At 39.1% G+C, this 14,557-nt stretch overlaps 1 long non-coding RNA gene across 1 annotated transcript in view; it reads left to right on the top strand.

The window, feature by feature from the left end:
* Positions 1–12,404, top strand: part of LOC131275980 (uncharacterized) — an 86,598-nt gene extending 74,194 nt beyond the window's left edge. Inside the window, exon 3 of the long non-coding RNA XR_009183443.2 lies at positions 10,198–12,404. This is a non-coding gene — a long non-coding RNA (uncharacterized lncRNA). The remainder of the gene's footprint in view (positions 1–10,197) is intronic.
* Positions 12,405–14,557: the final 2,153 nt, after the last annotated feature.

The following is a 14,557-nucleotide window of genomic DNA, read 5'->3' as shown; positions in this document are numbered from 1 at the left end:
GAAAGAGAACTTTCTGGAAGTCTCTCTATAATAAAAGCCCATCATTATAAACCTTTTAAAGTTGATGGATGAATTGAAGGTGTAACATTAGGAATATACTGTTAATTTGAATTTAGAAAGTCAGGGAATCAAGAGACACATTTTAGAAAAGTTTTCATCTATAATGTTTAAATGAAATTTGGTGCTTAAACATGTCAAAAAATCTTTGGCCAGCTAGAAACTTTGGCTGTCCAGACCATCTCCTTCCCCAAGATTACAGATATAGTTCAGCCTTTATTATATTTCAGTTAGTTGGTAAATGTGACGACTCAGCCTTTCTAAGTATTTGGAGCAAGTAGGGAGGCTCCAGGGTGAAGGGATGCCCTTGCAGGCAGTTAGTTTCTCTTGACTTCCTGCCCTGCACGTTGCTGGGGATTGATATACAGCTGTTCTCCAGTTGCCGGCGCTTCCCCAGAAGCAGCTGCATCTCAGCGGGGCCCCTTCTATCAATGTGGCAATCTGCTGAAGGCTTTGGAACCCTTCCAGACTCAAGGCATGTTGAGGCTATAAAACATAATCATTAGCATTATCTCCATTTTCGTTTTAGAGTCTCAGCTGTTAAAGTTTCTTGTACAGATTTAGTGCTTAATTGTTCTCATTTTTCTTCCTAGGTAGCTTCCTTTAGACAGCATGGGATCTTCCCTTGGAGCTGGATTTCCTAAAAAGAAAGAAAGAATAGTTTATGAGTAATGTTGCTTGCTTCTGGCTGGCTGAGAAGGTTGAGATTAGAGAGCAGTCTTTCCCCAGCTGCAGTTGTATGCGTGTCTGTGAGTTAAACATAATTGTTCATGGCTTTCTTTTGCTGAATCACAGGCTTTCTTTTGCAGAATTCACTTGGAATCAATTTCTTCTTTCTTTTTTCATTTTCTCTCCTCCCCTCCCTTTGTTAACACTGTCCCTATCTTATGTATTGCTTGGAGAGGAACTCTTGTTCTTGGGATCTGTGTTATATTTAAGAAAGACAATATTTTTTTTGGAGGGGGGGTTACTTGCAAATTAAAAAGTTAATTTTTCTTTGCAAAAAAAAAAAAGGATTTCATATTAAGGGTGGAGAAAATTAGCAATATGGAACTTGAAATGTGAAAATATAATCATGAACTTGAAGGTCTGTGAAAGTGTTACACAAAGGGAACCAATAAAATAATGACCTTGAATAAATTGGTCCATAAAAATTCATCTTATTCATTTACACTGTAGTCGTTTTGTCTTAAAATGCAATTCCTCAGTATACAGACTCAGAATCACACTGAGTTTTCATGGCAGGTTTAGAAATACACATCTCCAAGCTGACCTTTACAGGCAGGTAATTACGGCATAAATGGCAAGCATCTCCATGCCAGGTGCTGCTGAGAATGATTTGTTCCCACAAGGAACCCAGTAATTGGCCAGAAAAGAGAGGCTTATACATACTGATATCCAAATTCACGGCAATATTTTACAAGCCCTGAATTCAGCATTCAAAAGGTCCTTGTCAGTTTCCTAAGCAGTTTAGAAAATGGTAGACAGGCTCACGTGGAATTGTTCAGCTGCAGGCCTGTCTGGTGGCTGGGTGCCGGGCCAGATGGACTCTCGATCCACTTTAAGTCTGTCTTCTCCAATCAGCTACAGTCTCTGAAAAGAATGATGCATGGGCTGGGCAGAAGGTCCTGAGTCTTCAATTAGAAACTCCTTATTTCACCTAATAATACAAAATAGTATGCATAATAAGATCCCATTAAAAAAGAATATGTATATATATATACACATATATACATACTCAAATATAATGTGTATTTTAAAGAAGATTGTGAGATACAAACTAATGTTGGTTTTTTCTGGGTGAAAGGATTATGGATGATCTGTATTTTCTATTTTAAAATTTTTGTGTATTATCTGATTTTTGTAATTAACATGAGCTTCCTTTATAATCAGAAAATTTCTAGAGATATGTACAAATATACTAAATATTTGAATCTCAAATTAGCATCAGACTTGGACAGAATTAATGTTGAGATTCTTTTCTCTACAAGTCGACTAGAATCTCATTTACTCATGAAATTGTGTTTGTATGCTATAAAAGCTAGGTCAAGAAGGAACAGTGTAAAAACCCACAACGAACTTTTTAAAATTAGTGTTGCTGATGGGCTTCTAAATATTCATAATTTTGAGAACTTCACCTGCTTTCAATATCACATATATTTTTGAAATGTGACAAAAGAAGAAATTTTTACAGATGAGAAGTTAGGCTGATAAAAGTCAATGAATGGAATTCTAGCGAATATTTAAATCATATACTCATCCAGAAAGGAGGGGAAAAGGGAACACTTTCCAAATCATTTTATGAGGCTAACATTAACCTGATACCAAAACCTGACAAAGATATTATAAAGAAATGAATTATAGAACAATATTTCTCTTAAAGATAGATGTAAAAATCCTTCACAAAATATTAACAAATCAAATCAGGAATATATATAAAAAGGAAATCACATCATGACTTAGTGGTTTCTTCCCAGGAATACAATACACCACACACTCTGAATAAATGAAAAACAACAACAACAACAAATGCAGTAAAAAACATTTGATGAAATCCAGTAGTACTTCATAATAAGAAGGCTCTGGAAACTTAGAATAGAAGGGAATTCCCTTAAAGTGATAAAGAGTGTCTACATAACATTTGCTCTTTACATTATACTTAGTGATGAAACCTATCATCATTATATGCTTAATGAACATAAGTAATGTTTGGCCCCACCACTTCTATTCAACATTGTATTTGAAGTTCTAGTTAGTGTAACAAGGCAAGAAAACTATCTTTATTGGAGACTAGCTGATTGTATATGTGGAAAATCCAAAGGAATGTATAAACTGCTGGAACTAAAAAGGTAATTTAGAAAGCTCACAGGATACTCAAATATTCAAAAATCACTCTTATTTTTAAATTACTAGCAATATATAATCAGATAAATTAAATATCTATTCCACTTATAAGAACATCAACACTGTAAAATGTATAAAATAAATTTAATAGACTATGTTCTACCACTACATTAAAACTAAAACCATTGCAGAGAATTAAAGAAGACCTAAATAAATGCAAAGGGATATCATGTTCCAGAAAGGAAGCCTCAATTTTGTTAAGATATTCATTCTTCCTGAATTGATATATTTAAACCCCATCAAAATTCCGGCAAGTGTTTTTTTTTTTTTTTTTTGAGAAAATAACCAACCAAGCTGATTCTAAAAGTAATTTTACATTTTTGCATCTAATTTAAATGCAAAAGATTTAAAATAGCCAAAACAATATTGAAAAAGAACAAAATTGGAGGAGTTATTCTATATGATTTCAGGACTTACTATGAAAGTATAGTAATCAAGACAGAATAAAAAGCAATAGAGTGCAAAGTAGACCTACATGTGTACAGTTAATTGATTTTTTTTTTTTAGGAGTTACCATGGATTGAACCCAGGACCTTGTACATAGGAGCAGGCATTCAACCACTTGAGCTACATCTGATCCCCTCAATTGATTTTCGACAATGGTGCCAAGTCAATTTAATGGGAAAAGGATATTCTGCTGGTTGAAGTGTTCCGTTAGGTCTAGTTAGTTTATAGTATTGTTCAAGATTTGGAGTCTCCTACTATTAACGTAAAACCTTCCTTTTCTCTCTTTAAATCTGTCAATATTTACTTGATATATTTTGGGGTTCTACTGTTAGGTGCTTAACTATTTATAATTGTTAAGTCTTCTTATTTAACTATCCCCTTTATCAGTATGTAGTGACCATTTTTGTTCCTTGGAACAGTTTTTAACTAAAGTTCATTTCACATGATAGTATATTTTTATGCATTGTATGTTTGAAATCATAGCTTTATCATTACTTTTTATGTATTTGCATTTTAGAATCTAAAAGAAGTAAAAAATTGATACAATAATACAATAATACAATACAATGGTACAGGGATTTATAATTACTCATATGGTTGCCTTTACCAGGAATCTTTATTTCTTTATCCCTCTTTCATCTACTGTCTATGTCTTTTCCTCTTAATCTGAAGAAATCCTTTGAGCATTGCTTGTAGTGCAGTCTAGTGGTGACAAATTCGATCAGCTTTTGATTATCTGGGAATATCTTAATCTTTCCCTCATTTTTGAAAGATAGTCTCACTGGATATAAAATTCTTGGTTTGCACTTGTTTTCTTTCAACAATTAAAATATTCATCCCAGTGTCTCCTTCCTTCCATGATTTCTGATGAGAAATCAGAATCTTATTTAGGTTCCCTTGTACATAACACATTGCTTTTCTCTTGTAGCTTTCAGAACTCTTTCATTGTCAATGTCATACTACAGATTGACTACTATGTATCTGGGCATGGTTCTTTTTGAGTTTATCCCCTTGAGGTTCATTGGGCTTCTTGAATGTACATGTTCATGTCTTCCATTAAATTTGAGAAATTTTCTACCATTATATTTTTGAACATTCCTTCTCTGCCTTTCTCTCTTCTCCTTCTAGGACTCCCTTTATGTGTGTATTGATGTGCTTGATGGTGTCCTACAGGTCTTATAGACTGTGTTGACTCTTTTTCTTTTCTTTTTTCTTTTTCTCCTCACCTTGAATCATTTAAATTATCCTATCTTTGGGTTAACTAATTCTTTTGTCAGCTCTAATCTGCTATTGAAGCCCTCTAGGGAATTTTTTATGTTGGCTTTCATGGTCTTCAACTCAGTATTTTTTTTGGTTCCTTTTTGAAACTTCTATTTCTTTATTGAGGTTCTAATATTTTTCATTCATCATTTTCCCAATATTCTTTCTCCATGTTTTTCTTCATCTCCCAGAATTATTTTGAAGATCAGTTTTAAAAGTCTTTGTCCAGTATGTCCAGAGTCTGCCCTTCTTAGTTCACGGTTTCTGAATTTTTATGTTGTTCCTTTGGATAGGCCATCATTTCCTGTTTCTTGGTTTGTCTTGTAATCTTCTGTTGCACACTGTACATTTTTTTTATCTCCCCCCCCCCCCCGGTTGTCTGTTCTCTGTGTCTATTTGCTGCGTGTTCTTGTTTGTCTGCATCTGTTGTTGTCAGTGGCATAGGAATCTGTGTTTCTTCTTGCTGCATCATCTTGTTGTGTCAGCTCTCCGTGTGTGTGGCACCATTCCTGGGCAGGCTGGACTTTCTTTTGTGCTGGGTGGCTCTCCTTACGGGGTGCACTCCTTGCACATGGGGCTCCCCTATGCTGGGACACCCCTGTGTAGCACGGCACTCCTTGCGTGCATCAGCACCACATGTGGGCCAGCCGCACATGGGTCAAGGAGGCCCAGGGTTTGAACCGTGGACCTCCCATGTGGTAGATGGATGCCCTAACCACTGGGTCAAGTCCGCTTCCCCACACTGTACATTTTAACATATTTTAATGTGATAACCCTAGGATTTATTCCCTGAGGTATCTGTTGTTTAAGTTTGTATCCAGCTAGTGATATGACAGAGATTTCATTGAATGCCAGAAGCTAACATAAACGACCAAAACAAGGCATAAAACTCCTCCCACAGCCTTTGCAAATTGGTCTTTGTTGATTGGTGCTCTCCTTCAGAGTTTAGTTCTCTTGTCTGGAGATCATCCCAAGGTAAAAGTAATATGCAGGGTCCTCACCATCTTTTCTGAGCCTGTGTCTTCCCCTTCCCTCCTGGTTTTTGGAATTCTCCATTTATAATAATCTAAATATCTCTTCTATTCCCTATGAAATTGATTTTGCCCCCCTCCTGGGTGCTTTATTTTATGTTTTAAAACAGATCATCCTTTGCCCCGCCCACTTAAATTCATGTATTTCTTACACTGCTTTATCTGTTTGCAAATTGCTTCTGCCTTCAGACTAAGTTCTGGGATGGCAAGTCAGAGAGGAGTTTCTTGACTCAGTCTTTCAGGCTGTCACTTAATAGAGTGGCACTGACATAGAGGCATCCCAGTATGCACATAGAGTGTACTTTATTTCCTCTAGAACAGGTCCAGAGACCCTTAGTGGGAGCACAGGCTGGCTCCATACTGCACCAGGGAGGGGGTGGGGTAAAGTCAGCAAGGGTGAAGAACATTCTAGGCAGAGGAGACAATCAGTGCAAATGTTTTAGAGTATTCCTGGGGTATTTGTGGAACAGCAAGGCAACCAGTGTGGCTAGAGACAAATGAGCAAAGAGAGAGGTAAGAGAGGAAGAGCCATAGAAATGACAGGGGACTTGTAAATTATTGGAAGGACTTTGGCTTTTACTCTGAGTGAAATAGGGAGCAGTTGCCAGTTGTTGGTTTAATTTAGGTTTTAAAAGTATCACTCATAGCTGGGTTGACATTAGACTGAAGAGGGAAAAACACAGAAGCAGGGTGACCACTTAGTATCTATTAAAGTGATCCAGGAGGTGCTGAAGGCAGGAAGAGGAAAAAAGAGGTATAATATGGGGGCATTTTCAGGACTTGGAATTGTCCTGAATGACATTGTAAGGACAGATACAGGTCATTATATATCCTGCCATAATCTACAGAATTGAGTGGGATAGAGTGTAAACTACAGTGTAAACTATAATCCATACTTAGTAACAATGATCCAAATGTGTTTATCAGTTATAATGGATGTACCACATTATTGAAAAAAGTTGTTAATGGGGGGAAGGGTAGGAGGTGTGGGAAGTGTGACATATGGGAATCCCTTGTGTGTGTGTGTGTATATATATATATATTTGAATAAAGTGACCCAGGACAGAAATGATGGAGGCTTAGACCAAGGAACAAGATGGGTTTTAGTATTTACTGATGAATTGGATGTGGAATGGAGAGAAAAAGGAGTTAAAAATGATTGCAAGGGGATCAGCAGAATATCCATGTCTACATAAAATAACATGACTTTAAAATGCTGTTTGACCTAAAGTAAGGGGGAAATGGAAAGGAGAAATGAGTTTATATGGCTACGAGTTTCTAAAAAAGAGTCTGGAGGCTGGCAGAAGGTTTGCCCTCATGCACAACTGAGCAGAGTCAGAGAGACAGATAAAGCAGATACAACCCCCAGATATTGGTTCCTTTGAGGGCTAAAGAGACCCATGGGAGTTATGGTCATGGCCGATGGGGTTAACTACCAGGGCAGATGGCCCCTCTTTGGAAATGGTGTTTATGTGTGATGAATCTGGACTCAGATGGGATCTCCCTTCATAAGACTTTCATGCTAATGTGCTGGAGGTGCAGTTAATGTTGGGGTTTAAGATATATTTAGGGGATTTGAATCTCTGGACTGACAATGTGATAGCCAGATCCTGAGCCTCAACAGACTCCAGCACCTACAATCTGATTTATTGGACTTATCACACTCAGCTAAGATGGAGGTGAAGAAGGACAACCACCACACCATGGAGCCTAGAGTGATTACAACTGAAAATGGGAGGATTGCATCCAGCATCCAGGTGGAATCTGAGCCTCCTCTTGACATAAAGGTGCAATGGACACAACCAATCCAGTGTCCACATAGAAGAGGTGGCATTGGATTGGGAAAAGTGGACATAATGGACAAAGGGTATGGGGAAAGGCAGGAAGAGATGAGAGGTGGAGGCGTCTTCGGGACATGGAGCTGCCCTGGATGGTGCTTCAGAGGTAATCACCGGACATTGTAAATCCTCACAGGGTCTACATGATGGAATAGAGGAGAGTATGGGCCATGATGTGAACCAATGTATATGAGGTGCAGAGGTGCCCAAAGATGTACTTACCAAATCCAATGGATGTGTCATGATGATGGGAACGAGTGTTGTTGGGGGGGGGGAGAGGGGGGGTGGGGGGGGGGGTTGAATGGGACCTCACATATATATTTTTAATGTAATATTATTACAAAGTCAATAAAAAATAAAAAAATTAATTAAAAAAAAAAAAAAAAAAAAAAAGAGACCCATGGGAGTTATGGTCATGGCCGATGGGGTTAACTACCAGGGCAGATGGCCCCTCCTTGGAAATGGTGTTTATGTGTGATGAATCTGGACTCAGATGGGATCTCCCTTCATAAGACTTTCATGCTAATGTGCTGGAGGTGCAGTTAATGTTGGGGTTTAAGATATATTTAGGGGATTTGAATCTCTGGACTGACAATGTGATAGCCAGGTCCTGAGCCTCAACAGACTCCAGCACCTACAATCTGATCTATTGGACTTACCACACTGAGCTAAGATGGAGTTGAAGAAGGACAACCACCACACCATGGAGCCTAGAGTGATTACAACTGAAAATGGGAGGATTGCATCCAGCATCCATGTGGAATCTGAGCCTCCTCTTGACATTGAGGTGCAATGGACACAATCAATCCAATGTCCACATAGAAAAGGTGGCATTGGATTGGGAAAAGTGGACATGGTGGCTGAGGGATATGGGGAAAGGCAGGAAGAGATGAGAGGTGGAGGCGTCTTTGGGACATGGAGCTGCCCTGGATGGTGCTTCAGAGGTAATCACCGGACACTGTAAATCCTCACAGGGCCCACTGGATGGAATGGAGGAGAGTATGGGCCATGATGTGGACCATTGACTATGAGGTGCAGAGGTACCCAAAGATGTACTTACCAAATCCAATGGATGTGTCATGATGATGGGAATGAGTGTTGTTGGGGGGGGGAGAGGGGGGGTGGGGGGTGGGGCTGAATGGGACCTCACATATATATTTTTAATGTAATATTATTACAAAGTCAATAAAAAAAAATCAAAAACAAAAAAACAAAAAAAAAAAAAAAAAAAAAATGATTGCAAGGTTTTTGGCCTAAGCAACTGAAAGGAGGAAGTTCCTGTCAACTGAAATAGGGAAGGCTGCAGGTTAAAGACGTTTTTAGAAGCAGCAAGATTAGTAGTTCAGTTTTAGACTTTCTAAATATGAGCTGTCTATTAGACATACAGTGGGCAGACCCGGTGTCCGGTTAAATGTATGAGTTTGGACTGTAGAACAAAGATTTGGGATGGAGGTAAAAAATTGAAGTCATTGGCACAGTGCTGATGTTTGAAACCGTGATACTTGATGAGAATGTCTAGGGAATGGAAAGAGACTGAGAAGAGACATGATCCCAGGCTTAAGCCCTGAGCCTTGGGGGCACTCCAGCATTTATAACAATCAGCTATGTCTTCCAGACTCTTGGGCTTCCCTTCCCTGCTTTCCACCTCCAATCTGGGCTCTGGAATCTCATGTGTCTTCATAAACAAGTTCAGTCAACTACCATGTGATGTCTACTGGACACTGAGCTATTTACTTCTGATGTGCCCTACTTCGCAGGCTCTGTTACCTCAGCCAACCATCACTGCCACCTGCTGGGCACACATGGGGCTTCTGTGTACAGCAGCATCTACTGGGTACCATGCTGCTGTCTCCTGCAGAGCTGTTGATATGCTGGATACATGAGGTACCAGAGGTGGTTGTGTGTGAGGAGTGTAGAGGGCTAGCAGAGGAGTGCAGCTTATGCCCCCAAATTTTACAATTTGCCTCATTTTATCCTTTCAATGTCTGACCAGTGCTAGGAACAATGGATGTGTTTAGAATTAGAATGTGCTGTTATTTGATCAATTTGTGCCATTCCCAGTGGTTAGGGAGACATAGAACTTATTGCTCCACAAGCTATAGTTAAAAAATAAAATCATGAGCAATAAAGGAAATCAATTAGCAGTCATTGCTATCCTCAATTCTTAAGGGGCCCCAAACAATAATGTGGTCATTTGGGTTTGTAAAGAGATTTTTTAGGTAACAGTGGAATAACAACAACAACAAAAAACCTTACTAAACATTTTGGAAAGTTTAGCCAGAACGGTTTATCTCAAGAAAGTTTTGTTTACTTAATCATTAGCATTCTATAGATCTAAATACTTTTGAGAATTGCCTGATGTCAAATCTCAACCCAGATTTCTGCAATTATAGTTTGCTAACTGTAGAAACTCAGTGACTAAAAGGATATAATGTAAGCTCCATGAAGGTAAGGATTTGGTACAAAAAGGGTGCTTGTGGTAGATTGCAAAAATGACCACAAATTACTCCTCTCCCTTCTCCACACCCTTTTGCAATGTGACTTTATAGCACTTCTCATCAAGTATGGACATTAACTAATGTGATGCAAGCAGAGACTTGAAAAGTTGTTTTTTTTTTTTTTCCTCACTGAAATATTCTCTCTTGCTCTTCTTGCAATAGCAAGCTGTCATGTGAACAAGCCTGGGTTTGCTGCCTGCATGAGAGACATGTGACCCAGTTGCCTCTGTCTCTCCAGCCAAGAGTCATCCAAAACGCAGAAGCAGAGACACCTTAGCTGCTTTACCACTGACTATAGAGAAATAAGTGAGCCCAATTGAGATGAGCAGAAGAACCACTCAGCAGAACTCAGCCCAAATTGCCTCCCTGCCATGTTGTGAGCTAAATAAATGGTTGCTGTTTTAAGACACTAGGTTTTGGGGTGGTTTGTTTGCAACAAACACCAGCTAATACATTGCTCAATAAAAATATATCACATAGGGAAACGGACTGGGACCAGTGGATAGTGCGTCCGCCTACCACATGGGAGGTCTGCGGTTCAAACCCCGGGCCTCCTTGACTGTGTGGAGCTGGCCCACGCACAGTGCTGATGCATGCAAGGAGTGCCGTGCCACGCAGGGATATCCCCCATGTAGGGGAGCCCCATGTGCAAGGAGTGTGCCCGTAAGGAGACCCACCCAGCGTGAAAAAAAGTTCAGCCTGCACAAGAATGGCGCTTCACACATGGAGAGCTGACACAAGATGATGCAACAAAAAGAAACACAGATTTCCAGTTCTGCTGACAACAACAGAAATGGACAAAGAAGAACACACAGCAAATGGACACAGAGAACAGACAAGTGGGGCAAAGGGGGAAGGGGAGAGAAATAAATAAAATAAATCTTTAAAAAAACGTATTGCATAGATAAATGAATGAAAGAATGAATGAATGAAATGAGACAGGTGCTTATTTCATTTTGTCTTTCTATTGCATGTAAGGAAACTTAAGCCAAGATTAGTTAAATAACTAATATTAGGCAGTGAATTGTTAGACTGACTAGTAAAACTGTTATTTTTTCCTTTAAAAATAATGTTCTGTGTCCCTGTTGTCATTATAAGCAACTCAGAGCAGGGACAAAGACTCTATTTTTCAAGTGAACAGTGTCTCGCATAGTGTGTCATGCATTTTCTATTTAAACATTAATTTTTCAATTTATAATTCATGCACACAACATATAGGTCAAAAGATACAAAAATCTTCAGCAAAAATTAAATCTCTCTCCTACTCCTTTCAATCAGTCCCTCAATTCTCTTCCTCAGAGGCAATCACTGTCAAAAGTTTTCCTACGTTCTTGTTTCATTGTTTTTTTTTGTTTTTTTTTTTTTAAGGAGGTACCCGGGATTGAATCCAGTACCTTGTACATGGTAAGCAGGCACTCAACCACTTGAGCTACATCTGCTCCCTGCATTTTATTTTGTATACTTTCAGAAACCTATCATACATTTGATATTGATGATGGTGACTAGAACTCAGAGTTCGTTCTTTTGCAGAAACTAGGGAAAAGCGTTTGTTCTTTTGCAAAAATCATAGCCCAGCCCTATGCCTCCCTCCCAGTCATCTGCTATGCTATCTATAATGCCATCTTGCTCCAACAGGTGAAAATAGACTTTGGTGAGGAAAGTAACTTATGCCTTATGGTCTGATATCTGTAAGCTTCTACTCCAAATAAATACCCTTTATAAAAACCAGCCAATTTCTGGTATTTTGCATCAGTACCCCTTTGGCTAACTAATACAATGTCTGAGAAAAACATTTGGTGCGATTGGAAAGAGGCTATTATACCATTGACATATAGTACATTTTAGTAGGAGTGAAGAGGTTGAAGTCTGATTGCTAGGAATTAAGAAGTGAGAGACAAAAGGAGGGGGAAATTGTATAGAAGGCAGCATGTGAAGACCATGTGCACAAAGAACCTTTTTTTTTTTTTTTCAACTTTATGACAGTGAAAGATGGAATGATGGTAGAAAAGGGGAAAACATTAAAATAAAGCTTCTTCTTTGTGTGTGCGTGTTGGGGGGATAATTTTTAAGATAGAGAGGTCCAGAACATGTTTGAAGATGGCAAGAAGCCCAAATGAAAAGGACCAAAGAAAGAAAATTTGTGTGAGGGAAATCTTGGATAAGGGGGACTTGGGGAAAGTCAATTGTATTAATAGTACCTTAAGTATAACACATTATTATTTTTTTAAAAAATGCTTCCATGCCCTTATCTTACAGGTTTTTCCTGTTGTAAATATACTTTCATGCTATACAAATTTATAGATTCCTCTGTCAAGCAAGTAAAAAATTTTACAATTGCATTTTAGCTTCTTAATAAAAAAGTAAAATTGTATTTTCTCCCTTTTATTTCTCTCTCTTTTCCTTAATACACTATCCTCTTATAGTTGCCTCTTTCACACATGCTTAGCTATTTCAACATTTGTCCTGCTTTCTGCCAGAGATCACGAAATGTTGTCCATCCCCATCCCATCCCATCATTTTCTTTTTTTAAATATATTTTTTATTTTTTAAAAAAGTTACTTAGATTACATGAATGTTGCATAATAAATAAAGAAGTTTCCCATATGCCCCTCTCCCTATACCTCCCACATTTTCCAGCATTAACAACATTCTTCATTAGTGTGGTACATTTGTTACAATTGATGAGCACATTTTGGAGCACTGCTACTAAGCATGGATTATAATTTACATTGTAGTTTACACTCTCACTTGTGCAATTTTGTAAATTATGGCAAGATATATAATGGCCCGTATCTGTCGTTGCAATGTCATTCAGGACAATTCCCAATCCTGAAAATGCCCCCATATTACACCTGTTTTTCCTTCTCCCTGGCCTCAGAACCTCCAGTGGCCACTGCCTTCACATCAAGGATAACCATTATTACATTGCTAGAATCACAATAAGTCTGTAGTTGAATACCAGTAACTCTACTTTTGTAACACCTACTCTCTAGTTCATTTAACTCTCCCAGGATGGTTGACAAGGAGATGATGATGGACAATGACCATCCCAAGGAACTGAGAGGTCTACAACTGCAAGCAAGAGAGTCCCATCCATCCCTGTGGGATCGAAGCACTCTCTCAATTAGAAGTGGAATGGGCAGCACCATCCATCATTTTTTTTAAACACAGTCCCCCAAAGTTTTCACTGCCAAACCTTTACAATGGATCTCTTTTCTACAAGTGCACTTAGGCAGGTATTATTTCTCCTGTTCCAAGATGGTGTGAGTTTTCACCAACTATCTGATAAACACAACATTCTCTGTACAACCTAGTCTTTCACTGCGATAGTAACTGTGTAGGACAGGCTAACAGTAGCAACATCACATTCTGGAGACACAGAAAACTGGACTTTCTTATGTCAAACGAGAGTTGGCAGCTGAGGTGAGCATGAATCTAGACTTCCTGACTCTTAGTAGAGGGCTTTATCTGCCACCGTAACATATCAATTTGGTGTGATAAGGGTTCTTTAGGTCCTGGTGGCATTTTCATATGTGCCAGGTTTCCTAAAGACAAGACAACTGAATTTCTTTCCACTGATGCCCATTGCTCACAGCACCTTCTCAACATCTCCCTGTATTTGTTGAGTCTAGTGTACTCCTGTTGCCTTGCATCAAACTATATTTTCTCTATGGAGGCTAATAGTGGGTATGGCTTACATAATTTTCTCCCAAACAGAATCAGATTCTAGAACAAAATCAAAAGATCTCCTACTTGCTACACAGGATTCTTGTTTCTCCTCCTACTTTTCTCCCCCAAGTCTTTTACTGGTAAAATCTGGCACAAACAGTCACAAGAAATTGTCGGTAATTTTAGGGAAAGTGAAGTACTTGACCTGATCCTGGAATGACCACTTCTTAGACAACATGTGTCCTGAAGGGGGAGGATATGTTTGGGCAGGAGCAGTATCTCCCCCACATTCTCCTGCTCACTCAGAAAGTTGCCACTGACTGCCTGCTCATAAGACTGGTCCTGATAGTACTTTCAGTTCTTATATAAAGACTGAGCCTGCCTTTTAACCTCAGTGCCTTTGTTTAATGATAACTTCTCTCTATCCTCCTCACCACCCCTCAACCCCACTGCACTCTGCCATGATGACCTCTTGCATATAAGGGTTGTACCATAACTAGTATGTTCTGACCCTGGAAACTTTGGCATTCAAATTCCCTGAAGCAGAAGAAGAGAAAAGAAGCAAAAATAATCCTCCGCGTTTGAGAATTCATTCCAGCAGAATTGCCCAGCACTGAGTGGTGCCTTCCAGGTCCAACCCCGCCCCCGCCCCACTGCCCGCAGCTTCCAGCATAATATCTGCACAACCCGAACCCTGTGTCAGCTTTGATAAGAGCCGGGTGTAATCACCGCAGCCGCAGTTCTCTGGCTCTGATTTCCCCTCGTGGCTTCTTCATTCCTGTTTATAATTAAAGGAAGCTTTTCTTGCCATGCCGAAGGCTATATAAAATAAGTTAATAAGTAATAAAGCAGC

The sequence above is a fragment of the Dasypus novemcinctus genome, chromosome 25 (assembly GCF_030445035.2).
Source record: "Dasypus novemcinctus isolate mDasNov1 chromosome 25, mDasNov1.1.hap2, whole genome shotgun sequence".
NCBI classification, from domain to species: Eukaryota; Metazoa; Chordata; class Mammalia; order Cingulata; family Dasypodidae; genus Dasypus; species Dasypus novemcinctus.
This window is presented reverse-complemented; position numbering and strand designations above follow the sequence as displayed.